At 42.9% G+C, this 10,400-nt stretch overlaps 1 pseudogene; it reads left to right on the plus strand.

Moving 5' to 3' along the window:
- The first annotated feature begins 4,489 nt into the window (after positions 1–4,489).
- On the plus strand, positions 4,490–9,471 carry LOC105824655 (annotated as a pseudogene).
- The last annotated feature ends 929 nt before the right edge of the window (positions 9,472–10,400 follow it).

The following is a 10,400-nucleotide window of genomic DNA, read 5'->3' on the forward strand; positions in this document are numbered from 1 at the left end:
AGTGAATAGACAGCCCACAGAATGAGAAAAAATATTTGCTCTCTACACATCTGATAAAGGGCTGATAACCAGAATCTATCTAGAACTCAAAAAAAATCAACATGTTTGATGATCTCTGTTTCTCTGTTCGTATTTAAGAAGGGGACACTAAAAGATTAGAACCAGAAACAAAGTAAAAAGGAAAATTCCAAACCAGAAAATAATATTTGTTATACATGACATAATAATGGGCCACCCTTACATATGTAAAGAGCATAAAAAATCAATAAGATAATTATTTCAATAAAAATGGATAAATGCCATGGGTGAGCAATTTTCAATATATAAGTAGCTAACAACATTTCAAAATGCTAAACTAATAGTCAAATGTAAATTAAACAGCAACAAGATGTCATATTTAATAGCATCAAATTGTTAAGGTTTTTTGTTTGTTTGGGGCTTTTTTGGTGATAATTCCAAACGTTGGGAAGAATGGGGAAAAGGTACCCTCATACATTGCTGGTAGAACTTTAAATTGTTGAAGAGTTTCAGAACAGTTCAGCTATATGCATTAAAGCTTTGAAAAAGAGTATACCCTTGGAGTCAGCAATTCTACTCCTAATAATCTTAAGGAAATAATCAAATTTGCAAAGATATATGTTTATTTCAGCATTGTTTATTACACTGAAAATTGGATAAGTGCAAATGTCAAACATTAAGGGATTAACAGGATAAATTATGGTTACCCCCATCTGAGGAATACTATTCAGCTATAAGGAATGTTATTGCAATTTATTTATTGACAAGTAAAAATGTTAATTATTAACATGATATAATACATTAAGTCCAAAAATGTGACAGATGATTGTATAAAAATAGAGATCCATTAAAAATATTTATGGAAATATTTATCTACAAAATTTATCTACGTATACATATTTATCTATATATGTACATAGGAAGAAGCCTAGATGGTATATATAAACCATGATTATTTATAGAAGATGGAAACCTAGGTGATTTTTATTTTCTTCTTTATGTTTTTATATATTTTTCAGATTATCTACAATAAACCTAGTACTGAAAGTGGATTTAGAATCTCTAAAAATGTTTATGGGGTGGGAATTGGGAATTGCTTGTTCATGAGTAATAAGATGGTGACCCAGTCATTTTATGAGAGAACTGCGCATGTCAGTATCCATAAGCATTCTGAGCCTGTGTGTCTCCTGCAAGGAGCAACCTTCAGTCTCTTTCTGGAAGAGTGTAAGATTCTGGGAGCCAGGTGTCTCACCATGATTAACCATGCACTTCACTGGCCCTGTGTCCAGCCTGGCATTTTTCTCCTATCTTCTGCTGTACTAGGTACTCTAGTAGAGCCGTCCAGGTTAAATTTCCCCAGAGAAAAGCCTCCACTTTCCTGCTTAGGTGAAGGAGGGTTAGTTGACTGGTGTTGAGGAATAGATAGGAAGAGCGTTGGAAGTCACACTGTTCCTTACACAGATTTTTAACCAAACCTCCTGTTTTAAGTCCACCTTGCCCTAGCCTGAGAGTACCCACCACCTCCAATTCCTAAACCTTTCTAGGGTTCTGCAATACCAATGGATGTACTTCTTGGGCCTTCCTCCTCAACGTTCTTTCTGGGCTCTGATAAATTAGTTACCACTTATCCATCTGTTTCCAGGTTCCAAAATTTTGTTGACACTTCTTATTTGGTAAGATCATCTTTCTTGGTCTCTTCCTCCTTGCTACTGTGCATCCTCCCTCTTTTTTGGTCCTACTTTAATAAAATTTCAGAAAGAGCAGAGACAAATATTTGCATTTAATCTGATACATTTAACAGGAAGTCCCATGGATATTTATACATTTTGATCCTATTCATAAATAACACTGGGCACAGATGTCTCACATGACAAGCTTCAAGGGTTTGGCAAGGCAAGTTAATGCTAACTTGGTGAAGAGGATACACGTGATGTCACTTGTATTCACCTAACCTAGCCAGGAGCTGGGACATAGAGATACTTCTCCTTCCCTGATTAGTCTAGCCACAAGCAGGGATATGCAAAAAGCAAGTGGCAAACACAATATGCCAATTTCTCTATAATAAAATGTTGCACTAGAATAGGAAGGAAATTGCAGCTGTTCAGTACAGATGGCAAATTGCTGACTGCTTTTTAGCAGGCTTCAGTAAAATATCTAAAGTGAATAGACACATCAAGAGAGAGAGATGTGTGAGCTAAGTTCCTACTTCCCATTTAAAAAAAATCCCTGATAGTTAACATTTATTTAGATGTTTAAATGAACATTTCCCAAACCACTGACCCAAGTAAAGAATTTCCCAAAGTCAATTGGCTAAATACTATGTCCCAAAATGCACTTGGATGTGCCTAAAATAGATTAGATTTTTCAGGAATTTTCCCAGGACCACCTGTTCCGAAGTCTTCGTTACTGCAGAACAGTAATGAAGTCAGACGCGTATGTGTGAGTAGATGTGTGTCTGTCTGCATGCTTATGTGTTTATGCTGTTTACTGCTATTTGATGTGTGCTCACTTTGTCTCCAGATCTACAAAATTAGAAGTTTCTTAAGGGCAGAGATAATTATGTATTTTTCAAAATTCTTCTTTTTTCATGGCACCCAACCCTCTGCTGAACACACGGTAGGAATTCAACAAGCACTTGCTGATTTCCTAATGGACTATGTTGTTGAAAAGGGATGTTTGGACCCCAATCCGACCCAGAGTACGTCTGGATCAATATGACATAAACAAATTAAGGAAAATGTTGGTTAGGAGTCATCAATTAAATCAGCCAGTCACAAAAGGATGACTATGATTCCACTTATCTGAGCTATCGAGAGTAGTCAAATTCATAGAGAAGAAAGTGTAAGAGAAAGGTGGTGGCCAGGGACTTGGAGGAGGGAGGATGGATGGAAAATTAGTGTTTGAGGGGTGCTGAGTTTCAGTCTGGGAGGATGAAACAGGTCTGGAAATGGATGGTGGTGATGATTGCGCAACAATATGAATGCAATTAATGCCACAAACTGATCATTTTAAATAGTAAATTTTAAATTGCTAAATTTTATGTCATATGTAAAATATTTTATGTCATATATAACACACATATATATATGTTATATATAAAATACTTTATGTTATATATAAGGTACTGGTCTGAGGCCTGTTAGGAACCGGGCCGCACAGCAGGAGGCGAGTGGCAGGCCAGCCAGCGAAGCTCCATCTGTATTTATAGGCTCTCCCCGTCGCCTGTCACTGCATAAGCTCCACCCCATCAGACCAGCAGTGGCATTAGATTCTGCATTATGGTGAGTTGTATAATTATTTCGTTATATATTACAATGTAATAATACTAGAACTAAAGTGCACAATAAATGTAATGCGCTTGAATCATCTGGAAACCATTCCCCCCACCTCACCCCACTCTGTGGAAAAATTGTCTTCCATGAAACCGGTTCCTGGTGCCAAAAAGGTTGAGGACCGCTGGCTTAGGAGGCTTTGTAGTACCAGGAATTTCTGGAATCCTAAAAACAAGGTCACCTTGTTTACCAGGCAATTTCAGTCTCATCAATCTCTAGGTCACTGCATCAGATGCGTAGGGGTCTGGTGAAGGGAAAATTTATATCTGAATAAAACGAAAGAAAAGCTTACTTCTTGTACATTTCCTAGAGACTGATCTCTGTTAGTGTTACTCTATCATTTAACCTGTTTTGGGGAAATAGAGTTAACCATGGACATTTAGCTTCGAGAAACTGCTCACTGCTTGAGTTTTCTAACAAGCTCCATTCAGGGAGTGAGCCTGGGTCACATCTGTACAAACGGGTCTGTGCTGGCTTGGCAACCTAGGAGAGGCTATTGAGTGGGAAGGGAAAGAAAGCGGATCTCAGCTGTGGAACTCCTAGTGGTAGAGAAACTCTTATTTCTATGACATTCTGTTCCGCAAGTCTCCAGACCTTTCCTTCTTTCTCTTGTGCTTTTTGCATCCTTTGGAACATCTTAGATCAGTGTGATCCATTCAGGGTACAACCCCAAGGACACTCAGATATTTGCTAAGTGGGTTGTGGCATGACCTGCATGTTCACAGTTCGGAAGAGTCAGCAGTAGGGGCCTGCCTGTATCCTCAGGTCCTGGAAATTTTTCCATCTCGGTTCTGGGAACTCATCCCTGGAATGGTGAGATGTGCTCAAGTATCATCTGGGAGGTGACTGCAAACTCTGCTCACGGAGCAGCACTACACGGGTGTGTACCCAGCATGACCAAAAGGAAAATCTTAATTGCAATCAAGGATGAGAGCAGGAATTTAAAGTCAGAAAAAGCTCAAGGCTGGCTAGAGGAAGGGGCTGGAGTCCAGGCAATGAACAATGCGAAGTTGTCAGAGGCCCACAGTCGGTTTGGGTTGGGGCCAGGGGTCGCCGACGAGGTAGACGTGATGTCTTAAAGCTGCTGGCCAAGCCGCACCAGGGGGCAAAGCTGTTGGCAGAGAAGACGATCAAGTACCATGCGGCTGCAGAGACACCCCGACATTGATGAGAAGGAGAAAGTTCACCTGGTGAGCCAGATGTCGCATCTACAGGATATCAAACCTCCGCCCACGTGAAAATGTTCAAGTCATTAGTTACAGTTTTCGCTTTTCCTCCAGCTGTGCAGTAACGCAGAGCAGTGGCCGAGAGATCGTAGGATAAGAAGAGAGAACAGGAACTAGGGTTTCTTTTACAGGATGACTTTTGTCACTCATTTCTGTTTTCTGAGTCTCTTCTTTGTCCTCTCATCTTTAGTAGTTGATTAACTAAAAGGTCACTTCCTGGCCTCGCACTGCCAGGGCTCTCACCGAACTTCCCCTGGGTCTGACCGCCCTGTGCTCCTTGCCTAACTGCATTTTCTCCAGCCTGTCTCCCTGAGCCATGTTGTGTTGATTCTTTGCCCTCAGAACACCCTCCGAAGTTATCTTGCCCCTCCCCTAACTTTCTGAGAGCCTGGGCCTAAGGCCCACCCAAGCAGGCTCTTCCTTCCAAGAACATTTATTTGCAAATAAGAAGGAATAGAACAGGGAGTCATCTCTGAAATGTTTGCTTACAGGCCAAAAATGAGCTCTCTCACAGCTGAAAATGAAATAACTCAAAGACCCCATCCTTCATAACCCTCTGTTTGAAGTCAGTGTGGAGCCAGGGAAAGAAAAAAATTATATATATATATATATATATATATATATATATATATATATATGAAGAATATCTAATTTTGTGAATCTCATTTTCAGATTCAAATCTCGAATGTTCCCCGAGGCAGTGGATTGCAAAGACAGCACAGTGATGAAAACTTAATAAAAGACCCAGAAAGACCACAGATCACACTGGCCCGTCAGCTGTCATAGGTAAGGGAAAAATAATGACATTATTCTACTATTTGGGAAGGTCTTGGCTGTGTTTCATTCTCTGCAATGATGGCTACCCTGGCTTCCAACTTCACCGCTGTCCACCATGAGCTCATCCTCAGTCTCTGGTCATTTCTGCCATATGCTTTCTTCCTTCTGCCTCTGTTGGAGAAATGTGTTTAACCACAAAATCCATGTGTGGTAATGTCTTTATGTCATGCCTTTAGTCACTTCCCAATGCAGTGCTCACTCCCCTTTTCCGGCCCATTTACTCTGCCACTGGGTATCTTTTTATAACAAAAATACAGATGACATAAATGCCATCTATTAAGACATTCTCTGTTCTCCCCATTCCTGCAAGACAGGCTAAAGCCCTTTTAATGGAATCCAAGGACTTTACAATATAAAGTGACTCATTTTACAGCCTCACTCATTGTCACTGTGGCTCTGCCCTTCTTGGTCACCCAGTCCCCACTCTACCACGGTCTATGCAGTCACAATCCCAACGTGCCTGATGCCTTCACTTCTCCGTGCCTTGGCGCATGCGTTTCTGGAACGCCCTTTCTCTTTTTCTCTGCTTGGACAAAGATGATTTGGCCACCATAGATTTCAAGTGTCCCCTCTGGGATGTTGTTCCCAGATTCATGTGGGGATAATTGCTCTACTCCCCAGTGGCACGTCTGCAGTCTGTGCCTACCCCCTGACTTTACTAAAAGACACTAAACTGGGAACTTCTCCCTTTTGACCCCCTTTTCTTTTACAGCGCCTGACACTGTGTGCTCAATTAATGTCGAACGATGGAAAGAATGAATGAAGAAAGGAAGAGAGACCGTCCACCACAGAGGGGAGGATAGGCCGTGTGCTGATTTCACCTGAGCGAAGGTTGCCTTGGCACCAGTTACTATACCCAGGTGCTGAGGACATGCCCCCTGTCCTTCTCCCGGAGCTCCCGGAACAGCATACTTGAGCTATTAGTCCATCATTGGCTCTTTCCTGGTTGATTTCCTGCTTGCAGTCCATTTCCTCATTGTCTTACAGGAAGAAAGTTGACATGTAAATGAAAGGAAGTACTTTCCATGTGTAGGTACAGCTAGTGTGACCTCAATTCCTTCTTCCGTTGGGGGTAATGGCCCCCCTACAGGAGGCTGGATAACCTCTCCACCTCACCCCATAAACGCCATTCCCAGGGAGCCAGGATTGGCGCATGTTACTCCTCCCCCAACTCCGCATCCTGAGAAAGTCGCAAGAACAAACTTATCTTCTGCCTTGCTGCTGGGAGCATTCATTAGCACAATATTCTAGAAAACAATTTACAAAAATATACCCAAAATCTTCAAAACATGCCATTTTTGACCCAGGAATCTCAGTTCAGTGATGGGGGAACATATATATACGTAGAAGTTTATCCCACAATTATTTCTATTAGAAAAAATTTAAAAGACAATGGGTTAAGTTAATTATGGCACATGCATCAGTCAGTAAAAATTGTATCTTAGATAGATATTTAATGACATTCCCAAAATGGCCATGGTAACTTATTAATAAAAAACAAACACTGCCACCTCCCAATTTTCCCATACTCATAGCTGCTGATATCAAATAATTGGGGACTTTTTCTTCTTGACCCCAGGAATAGTCTCATTTTGAAGGGAGGAGGAGAAGCCCCCGCTCTGTCAGCTGACTTAAGCCTAAAGCTCACAGGGTTCCTCTACGCTTCTCCGATCACCCCTTTCCACCTCTCTGCCTCCGCACAGGGCCCCTGTGACTCCCTGGGGCGTTTCCTGGGGTGTGCACCCCTCTGCTGGCTCTGCACAGCGCTCCTGAGGTTCCTGAAAGATGGAACACAAGGTCACTCCTAGCCTGAATCAAGTCTGCTTCCTGCTTCCTGAAGCCGGAGAGATACTGCGGCACCACTGGCTCCCAAGCCCCTGGGACCGGGCTGTCCAGAGCAGGGAGCCCTCCCTACCCGCCTCAGAAGCGCAGAGTGCACCTGACAGCCCAGCTCAGCCCACCAGTCTTACCACCCAAATGCTTCTCTAGGGGGAAATTTGAAGGCAGAGAAAATGGAAGACTAAAAATAGTCTCACCCCTGCCCTAAAAATCTTCACCCTGTGTGCCAGCTACTATGTCCTGGTGGCTCTGCCCACATCTCTGATGCTACCAGGCCCCTTCCCAGAGGGAGTCGGGTGAGAAGGGAAGGGTGAATGTGGGTCCATGTGATTCTGCAGGTGTTTGCATCTCCTCCCTGCCCACACTACTCCCCCAGGGAAAACCACTCAAGAAGTTAAGGACAATTGGTCACCTGCACAGAGAAGAGGATGGATGTAATTTAAATTCAGATGCTCTGACCCAGCCTGTTCTCTGGGGAAAAAAAAACCAAAACAGAGATTTTGTTTTGAGTCCTGGAAAGAGCTCAGTGTCACAGGGTCTGTTACATCTTCACTTTCTGTTTATTAAAGCAGACACAGTGAAATCACAGGACTTTGTGGCCCAGGGTCAGAAAATAACAGTCCTGTTCTTTTCTCACTATCACTTGTTCAGCATTTTGGGACTCACATAAGGTCCTTGTGTATCATACAATATTCTCCCCCCTCTTAGAGCAGTATTTCTTAGCCATGTCTCGCCCTGGAGAAAAACTGCCTGTGTGCACACCTCAGCATCCTCACTTACCTGCTCAGCTGTGCCTCTGCTCCCGTTTTCTCCAGCCTGACAGACATCTTGCCAGTAGGTTCCCTTTATCTGTAACACACCTGCTACCACTCTGGTGGCTTGAGTCACCAGGCAAGGAGTATATTTGTGTCCTTAGGCTTTCTAAAGTTAACTAATGACACGACTGCTCACTTGGCAGTAGCTCCTGAGATCCCCATGCACCTCCCTGACCCCTGGCCCCTGAAGGTGAACAATGGTTGGAATAAATGGCGGCATCAAACCCTCTAGTCATTGTGAGGCTCCCAGAAGTTAGAGCTGTCCAGACAAGATGTATCTTAACAGGTCATCCCGCTTACCAAGATCAGCTTCAGGGTAGAAGCAGAGACAAAGGACAGCGAAAACCTACTCAAAGAGTGTTCCGGGGACATTTGGAGGTAAATACACTCAGAGGCAGAGGTAAAGGCTTATGAAGTGGTTAAATCCGGACAAGGTCTCTGTGTGGAGGCCAGGAGAGATGCTCATGAGATGACAGGGGTGGGGGTGAGAGCAGGGGCAGGGGCACAGGCTGTGTGTCTTCTCTGTCCAGAGCTGACCCCTGGCTAAGTCCTACAGTTGGCAGAGGGCAGCAAGAGTTCTAGGCTGAAGGTATCCTCCAGACAGAGCTATTGTGATTCACCGTTGGTATGATTTCTCATTCCGCAGCAGAGTGACAGGAATTAACAGGGCCGCCTCTTTTCTGGCTGGAGCCACGGAGGGTGTCGAAGAGAAGACAAAGGAGGTTCCTGCCATGCCAGAAACCCTTAAGAAAAGAAGAAGGAATTTCACAGAGCTGGAGATCAAGTGCCTGAGAAAGAAGTTTGCCCCAGAGATGCTTTGAAAAGCAAGGAGGGAGCTTATCTATGAAAAGGCTCAGTGTTGTCACAAGGCACACAGGCAGATGTACAGAGCTGAGGCTGGAATGGCCAGGATGGCAAGAAAAGCTGCAGCTGCTATGGACCTGCAGAACCCACATTGGCATCTGTCGTCAGGATCAGAGGTATCGAATGTGTGAGCCCAAAGGTCCAAAAGGTGTTGCGGCTTCTCCGCCCCTTCCAGATCTTCAATGGAAACTTTGGTAAGCTCAGCAAGGCTTCCATTATATTGCATGGGGCACCCAAACCTGAAGTAGTAAATAAACTAATCTATAAGTGCAGTTATGGCAAAATAAAGAAGAAATTGCGTTGACAGGTAGCCCTGTGATTGCTCGATCTCTGGGTAACTATGGCATCGTCTGCATGGAGGGTCTGATTCCTGAGATCTGTACTGCTGGAAAATGCTTCACAGAAGCAAATAACCTCCTGTGGCCCTTCAACTTATCATCTCCAAGAGGGGAATGAAGAAAAAGAACCCATTTTGTAGAAGGTGGAGATACTGGCAACAGGGAAGACCCGATCAACAGGCTTGTTAGAAGAACAAACTAAGTGTCTACCGTGATTATTTTTGTAATCTGCTCAGTTAATAAACAGTGACTGCTTTAAAACTGGAAAAAACAAAAAGGAATTAATAGAGCTGGAAAGAAGTCACCTTTCCAAAACCTAAGGAAACTCTTTTCCACTGCCCCTACAAGGAAAGCAGTGGTCTGTTTCTTCAGTCTGTGCTTCGTAAAGTATGATTTTTGGAATTACAACTTGAGTTCTAATATCCCTTCTTCACACTGTCTATGCCCAGCGATTCCCAGTTCCGGAAACACAGGGGCTATGTTGTAGCTTTTGGCAGAACCTCTCTTATCTCTTTGAGGAAGTAAAGTGATTCCCTTTTATCTCCTTGTCTGAGTAAATCATTTTTGAGTCCAGGATTCTTCAGAACTTCTCTCACTTCAATTATTTCAATTTCTAAACATTTATCAAGCTTTTACTTGATCACTCATTATGTCATTGTTATGAAAGACATAAAAAGACTCAAGTGACTTTGGAAAACCTGCCATGTTAAAAACAATTAGCAACCTGATCCCAATTTTTCTCGTAGTTGTACCCATGGAGAAGTCTTGCAGCTAGAAATTTCCGACGGAGACATCGACAGCACTGTGATCACAGTGCCACTAGTTCAAATAATATTAATGCTTATCATTGTGTAGCACTTATTCGGTTTTAAAAAATACTCACTCGTAAGTTTTATGAACCGCAGCTCTAAGAGCCTCCTTCTAAATGGACAGGCCTCGTTTTATTGTGCTTGATCTCATTGTGCTCCACAGATATTGCACTTTTACAAATTGAGGGTTTGTGGCAACCCTGTGTTAAGTGAGTCTGTCATGGACATTTTTCCAAAACCATGTGCTCACTTGGTGTTTCTGTCTGACATTTTGGTAATTCTCTCAATATTTCAAACTTTTTCATTATTATTATATCTGCTA

Source organism: Propithecus coquereli, unplaced genomic scaffold (genome assembly GCF_000956105.1).
Source record: "Propithecus coquereli isolate 6110/MARCELLA unplaced genomic scaffold, Pcoq_1.0 Scaffold756, whole genome shotgun sequence".
Taxonomy (NCBI): domain Eukaryota; kingdom Metazoa; phylum Chordata; class Mammalia; order Primates; family Indriidae; genus Propithecus; species Propithecus coquereli.